Source organism: Zonotrichia albicollis, chromosome 3, assembly GCF_047830755.1.
Source record: "Zonotrichia albicollis isolate bZonAlb1 chromosome 3, bZonAlb1.hap1, whole genome shotgun sequence".
In the NCBI taxonomy this organism is placed as follows: domain Eukaryota; kingdom Metazoa; phylum Chordata; class Aves; order Passeriformes; family Passerellidae; genus Zonotrichia; species Zonotrichia albicollis.
The window spans coordinates 45,713,599-45,721,284 of NC_133821.1; the positions used below are offsets into that span (position 1 = coordinate 45,713,599).

General features: G+C 38.1%; 1 long non-coding RNA gene across 1 annotated transcript; it reads right to left on the bottom strand.

The window, feature by feature from the left end:
* Positions 1 to 667: 667 nt before the first annotated feature.
* Positions 668 to 7,345, bottom strand: LOC141728685 (uncharacterized). The gene is made up of 3 exons (XR_012579831.1): positions 6,376 to 7,345; positions 2,911 to 2,952; positions 668 to 855 (listed from the first exon to the last, which is right to left on the bottom strand). It is a non-coding gene; the product is annotated as an uncharacterized LOC141728685 (long non-coding RNA).
* Between the last annotated feature and the right edge of the window lie 341 nt (positions 7,346 to 7,686).

The following is a 7,686-nucleotide window of genomic DNA, read 5'->3' on the forward strand; positions in this document are numbered from 1 at the left end:
AAGTCAGATGTTAATTTACAGCAGCCAAGAACACACATGACTGAAGACTAACTTCTGGGTTGGGCTGCAGAAATCATTCTATATTTAAAACCAGCCCCCAAAAGGGATAAGATGTTCATTCAGAATTGCAGTTACAAGAGTGAGATGTCAAAGCCAACAACAGAACTACCCTGAGGATGGATAGTTAACAGTATGTAGAAATAATCTAACCTCAGACACCCAAGAATGACAACAATACATTTTCTAGAATCTCTGAATGTTGTCAAGTTTTGTTAACAGCATTCCATGGTGTATAGTAAAAAACTTTAGCATCAATTTTCCCTACCAAAAAAAAGAAAAAACGTAGTTCCTTCATTTAAACAAAAATCAATAAGAATAAGGCAAATATTCTATACATGCACACTATCATCTATTCATACACACACACTATTTTTTCTTTTCTGAAACAAAAGGAGGCATTTTGTTTCTTTTTATTTTGTTTTCTAATGAGAATAATTTTTTAATAAAAATTAGCTGCTTTCAAAAAAGCAAGGACAACCCAAAAACTGTTTGAGGAGAAAGAACCATTCTGACTGCAGCTCTGAAATTTTGCAGAACATGAATCATAGAAGATACACCATAACAGACACTGAAAATGAAAAAAAAAACAACTTATGTTCTTGTCTGAGTCAGGAATACCTTTCAGTGAGTCAGGAATACCTTTTCACAGTGACACAAAAAGGAGACACTTTACCTGGCAATGTCATCTGTGTCTTTACATATCTACAGGGCTCTCCCTCTGGGTGTACAAGTGCTTTACCATTTTGACATGGTCTGGCATGCTGCTAGGTGTCTGGATAGCATCAGATTTTCACACTGCACCACACAAATTAAACTCAAAATAAGTTTATTATGGGCAATGTTGAAACAGAAATTTCTTAGGCAACTCTGTTCATGTTGACTATTTCCTTTAACATGCAGTCTGGAAATAGAGTAGTTTTAGTATTAATGATATAGACCAGGCTTCTGAAATGGAGAACAAGAAGCAAATAACAATTTCTAAAAAAAGATAAATCCTAAAGTAAGTGAAAGGGGCAGGGAATTACAGAGAGTCAAATGAGTAACATCCTGACAGATTAAATACTGTATTGTCTATCTACAGATCCAAAGCACCTACTTGAACAGATCAAATGGATTCTGCCTTCCTAATTTATGGTAAATGTTGTGGAGTTAAGTTCTGTACAGCAGTGTTCAAAAAAAACTGACAAAGCAAAAAATAAGATATTACAATGTAAAAGGATGGGACAGATTGTCTTTCTGAAAGTCTTATTAATGCCAATGATGTGTCCTCAGCTACAATATGTGCTCAGTCTTGGTCAATCTCTTTGAAAAAGAGATAAAGAAGATGTAGAAATAGGGGATGAAAATTACCAAGAGCATGAAACAATTTCTGTGATGAAAGATTGCCAAGACTGAGATTGCCTCGCTTGGGAAAGAAATGAATTTAAAAAGATATGACAAGATTACATAAGATACAGAATGCCATATGAAAAATGCACATATTTGTCTGTACAATTTTTCCTAATTTCATCCTAATAGCAGAATAAACAAGTCTTCAATGAAGCTGATAGTCAACAAATATAAATTTAAATGGGGTAAATTTCAAAATTTAGTAGGTGAAATCATTGCAACTGAGCTTTAAGGTTTAGCTCAATAGTGGCACCATTTAGGTACGTATGTAGGAAAGGAGAGCATTCTCATTTCTGTGATGGTTTAGATGCCTCTCAGATTGCAGAGTGGCCCCAGATATCTTTGCTACTCCTTCTGCAGTAAATATAGTAATTTATAAAATCATTGTGCCTCTAGTCACAGACTAGAATTCACTAATGAAGACAGACTTCTCACTGTGGGTGAGGTTTTTTACAGTTGTCCACTGTGAATATTCTTGCAATTTAATTCCTTAAGGAAGATTCCCTAAAATCTGTGTGTTGTGAGAAGCAGGATGTGGGATTAAAAGAACAATTTAGCCCAACCAGCTTCTATTCTACCTTCCCATATTCCTAAAACACACTTCACTGTTCAACCTTACATAGTGTACTAATGTAAAATGTGATTAGCTATAAAAGTGAATGGATTCACTCAATTGTTAAAATCATAGCATTAAATGATGGGGACTATTAGGAAAAAATATGTTTCCCACTCTCAAGGAAAGTAGGAGAAATAAGCCTCATCTCATTTACCAAATCATAGCAAAACATAAACATAACTAAGAAAAATCAGTGCCCAGCTCAGAAGAGACACTCTGTATAGCCTTATATTCTTATTGGAAGATAAATGGATCATTTAAAGAATGTATCTGCCATTTATAAAGCTTCTAGAGAAATTTCTGGTTTACCATAACATTTCAATGAGCAAATAAAAGTCTTAAGAGCCTGACATGCAGATTACTGAGCTCTGATAATCACCCTTCATGAAGCAATGGAAGTCTTTATGTGATTTATACTGTTGTGAGGAAACTTTTGACTTATTCTGAAACAATGGAGAGGCTACCAGAACAGCATATGGAATGAAGTACAAAGAAAATAAAAGTATAGGAGATTAGTTTCAGAGACTGAAGCACACTCATTGAGAGAGAAAAGAAGATGTTAATATAAATTTTAAAAAATTAGAGTTTTATTCTCATTCACATGCTGAGAAAACATTGAAAAAAATTGATTTGGCCAATCTATTTTTAAAAGGTGAAAAGGAAAAACACCCCTCCAAACATAGAGTGATAGTAAAACAAGCACACATTTCTTTATGCAAACACACAGAGAATTGAGGAAAGTTACAACAGAGAAAAGCATGTAATCAGCAAATGATGACAAATTGAATTGCTTTAGAATCTCATTCTTCATGCAGAAACAAAGAAAATACTGGCATGTTCCAAACCTTATATTCAGCTCATTCCTGGTAAAAAATCTTTGAAGGTAACTAGAAAGGAAGCTCAAGGAGTTATTGAGTCATAAAAATTTTAGATAGCGAAAGAAACCCCTAAGGTTTCAAAAGTGACAATTTCATAACTAACACATTTCTTCACAAAGTTAATAAAAACTAAGCAGAGGGGAGCAGAAGAAATAAAAAAGAAAGCATCAGTACTTTTAACATGCTAAATATTAATTTTTAGTTTCTCCAAAGACCTATTCTTTTAAAAATAAGTTCTTTTTGTGTAAGGGTTGCTCACTGTCTCTTTTCAGGAGAAAACTGTTGAGAAGTTCACTGCAAAACCATCGGAATACGTACAAAATCCTTGTCTCCACAGTAGGAAATGAGTCTGTATGTAGAAAAGAGCAGTCTGATGGGCAAGCAAATCCTGCCATAGACATATCTAAATACATGACTTTGGGACTACCCAGAACATTGCCCTGGGGAGAATCAGCACTCTTGTGGGAATGAAGTCAGAGGTGTCATTAAGGAATACTCCAGGACAGTATGAAGAGATAGTACTTTCACTTGGCTGGACAAGATGACCATTTTTGGTGCCTTCCAAAAAAAACAATTCTATAATTCTGTGATCTTTTAGGAATTACTTTGCTCAGAATTTCAAAGAGCAATGAACAATGAAGAGATTGCAGTCCCTAGCAATGAAATGTCTAGCTTAAAAAATGTCTTGAAGTACTTTGATCTCTGGAATGTGGAATATTACTGTGAGCTGAAATTTTTTTTTCTAAACATAAAACAGAACATATATTACACCTATAAAATTACTTCAGTTTTAAGCTTAAGCTGTTGCTAAAGAGTTTGTTAGTTTTTATGTGCTCAGAAAAGTAACTTGGTACTTTTATTACAAACTAATCATAATCAAAAATCTTCGACACTTGGCATTGTAAGAAGACAATTGAAAAATAAAAAAATAATCAAAAAGAGATATTATAATTTTTTATTTATAAGAAATGTGCCTTTTGAAAAATGACCAGATTGCATTTTCTTTTATGCCTTTTGTGACTATTGAGCATCTGCAAAAAAAACCATTAGCATTTGCAATGCTGGTTTGGCAACTTTTGGGAGAAAAATTTTAGGCACATATCGGTCCTCTTTCTTCCTTGTGCCAAATTGCCTGGTTAATTCCCCTAGTTGAGATTTGGCAGATCTGACAAAACACAACAGCAATATTTTAAAAAACTCAAACAACTACAGCTTTCTCTAAATCCCTTTTAGATAAATGTAGTTCTGCAAATACTATTGACCTGAAGCCAGTGCAAACACTGGCAATGCAAAAGGAACTGATCAGAACATAATTTCCTCTTTCCAGAACCAGAGCTTTTTCCATCTTGTTAGTAGGGTAAGGCCATTCCTCAAGCACTGCTGCACCCTAATTGTGCATTAGATCTGGGAGTTTAAGGGGTATTCTGGTATCTTGAAGGCTCGTTATCTGCTGATGTACTTTCTTTAAATAGAAAGCCCTTTACAACACAGATCATCTTTATGTAGGAACTTAGAGCACTGCTCTATACAGGTTAGTAAACTCTCCCTCAGAACTGTAAAAATTGAATTCTAGTTTTTGTCCATACATGGTTAAGGGAGTTTCTCTCTGGCTTCTGCTTGTTAGTTGTCCCTGTTTTCTTCCCTGGAGCATGAAGTGAAGGGGTTCATTTGGGTTTTTTGGTGAAACTATGTTCACCAACAATGGTGTTTCTCATTAGCCATATCAACAGGTACTTTGAAGCTTATAAACCTCTTGGGCACGATGCCATTTTAAATGAGGAGTTAATTTAAGCATTGTGTGAAAGCAAGCATTTCCTCTCAGCGCAGAGCCTTCAGACAATGCAGAAAATTCCAGAGCTGTTCTCCAGGTAGGGTAAAGAAAAACAAGCTGTTCAGTCCTACTTGCAATGTGCCCATGTAATTCGACTCTTACCTAAAATTACTATTTTCTAAAATTACTTACTTCTTATACAGAAATCTTTTTCTCAGCATTCCATTTTCCTGCCCATGAACCTGTCATGCTATTATAGTCCAAAAGTGGACACAATATTCCACCTGAGTACAAAAGCACTATTATAACTGTGGTATTATTTTCTACTCCATTACCTTTATCCATGTTTCCCTCTTTGGCCCTGATTTTATTTTGGTGTGACTGACATTTTTTGTCAAACACCTGTTCACTGTGGCAGTATGCTGGCTTTCCCCAGTTCTTGATTTCTTCTGGCTGTGTGCTAAATGGTTTGAACCTAAAAGGGTGGTCCTATGGTCACCACTGCAGTGAACTGGGAGGATATTCTCTGGCGGGTCCATAAACAGACTTTGTGAAGTGAATGAGCTCCCTCCAGCCTTACCTGCTAGCTTTGGCTGAGGCATGACTGGGGCAGAAATATGTGCTTGGTAATTATTGTGTTTACTTTGAAGAAACAGGGAACTTATAACCCAGAGGCTTAATGAACATATGGGTTCTTAGGTGCTGGGAAGCTCCTGGCAAGCTGAGTGGCTTATACTGACCTTCCATATTCATTATTACTTTTCCTTTATAGTATTCCATGGACTCTTTCATCACTCAGAGCTCCATAATGATAGTGGCTGACAGGTGATATAACACTTAGAGCAAACAGTTCTGTCCTGTATCTAAACAGGCAACAATCAAAAGTAATTGAAGTAACTGGTGAATTGTTAAGAAGGTGCAAATCCTGACAAATGCCTCTATATTTATATCTCTACAAGCATATTTAATTCAGCGCAGTTGTGCATCTAGCTGTCTTTTAAACATACTAACTCTACAAGCTGTAGACAGCAGTTAATAGGCACTTCTCATTTAGATTCTGGGCATACATATACATTTACTTCCCCCCACTTTTTTTAACTCCTACCTTTATTTTTTTTACTCCAATAATTTAAAAAAGTTTAAATAAAATATAAAAGCTCAAAAAGTGATGTTTGCATTTCCTTTATCTTAATGTTCAAAGCAGATAGCTGGCATTATTTCAAGCTTCCTTTCTCTTATGCTTTTCTCTGCCCTTACTCCCAAGGCAAATGTCAGCTACATGGTTCGCGTATTTAGTGCCCTCTGTTTGAGATCCCAAAAGATTAAGCTGCTTTAGGTAGGACTTTAGTGAGTTCTATATGCTTAAATCCAAAACTTCAGCCTTCAGAATCATAAAAAAATTATCAGTTTAGGCTCTGCTCTGGTAGGCTGTGGTGTGTTGATCTTGGCTGGATGCCATGTGCCCACTCCCATCCTCAGGGAGATGGGGGAGACGAAATATAATGAAAGGGGTTGTGCCTTGAGAGAAGGACAGTGAGAGATCCCTCACCAACTACCATCATGGGCAAAACAGACTTGACTTGGGGGACTTGGTTTAATTTCTTACCAAACACATCAGAGTAGGGCAATGGAAATAAAAACAAACCATAAAAATGCCTTACCCCAACCTCTCCCTTCCTCCTGGTCTCAGTTTAACTTCTGGGTTCCCTGCCTCCTCCCTGCTCAGCAGTGCAGGAGAATGGTGATGGGGATTGTGTTCACTTCATCCCACATTGTTTGAGCCATTCTCTCCTTAGGCAGAGGACTCCTCACATTCTTCCCCTGCTTCACCGCTGAGTCCCTGCCACAGGAGCCATGATGTGGTCAGTGCTCTCTGTCCATGATGTTTTCCTATGAGTGTCCTTCCCATGGAGCACAATTCTCCACAAACTGCTCAAGGATGTGTCCCTTAAATGGTGTGCACACTTTCAGAAACAAACTGCTCCAGTCTGATTTCCCCAATTGAGTCACAAGTCCTCTGCTCCACCGTGGGCTCCACTCTCCAGAGGTCCTCAGGTCCAGCCAGGAGCCTGCTCCAGCACAGGCTTCCCACAGGGTCAGAGTCTTTGGGCATCCAGATGTTCCAGTGGGGGTCCCCCGTGGGCTGCCAGTGGATATCTGTTCTACAGTGGAACCCCTATGAGCTGCAGAGGGACAGTCTGCCTCACCTCTGCTCCAGTGCCTGAAGCATCTCCTCTCCCTCCCTTTTCACTGACCTCGGTGTCTGCAGGACTGTTTCTCTTGTATATTCTCACCCATATATTCTCTGGCTGCTCTTGTGCAGGGGTTTTCATCTCCATTCTTATCTCTGTTTTCCCAGAGGTGCTTCCAGTGCTGATGATGAGCTGAGCCTTGGCCATCAGCAGGTCCATCTTGAGCTGGCTGGCATTGGCTCTGCTGGACACAGGGGAAGCTTCTAGCAGCTTCTCAGAGCAAACACCCAGGTAGGCTGCTGCCACACAAACCCAGTGCACAGACAGACACAGCTCTGTCCATCAGCAGTGCCTGGAAGAGGTGGCAGCATCACCGCTTTGGGCTGTGAATTTATGATTAGAGGATTTCTCTCAAGATTTCAGAGATGCTTTAAATACATCTTCCATTTCCCAGCAAAGTGGCCAAGCAAAAAAGCTAATTACAAGGGAGAGGCAGATGGAAGAGGAGGGGGCTGTGTGTGTAAATTTTCATTTCCTTCTAAGGAAAAAACCCCAAAATTTAGACAGTGGTTAATGCAAAAAAAGCTGGCAAAGTATGTGTGATAGAAGAGCAGATTGGATGACCCTAAACATTTGCGTTTAGCAGTGATTTCAAGACAAAGTGATAAAATTTAAAGCTGTGCTTGAAAAGGGAGAGCAATATTTTTGAAATTGACTGAAATATAGCCCAAACTCTGCTTCCTGAAAATGGAAGTGCATTTCACATGAAACTGTAACTGG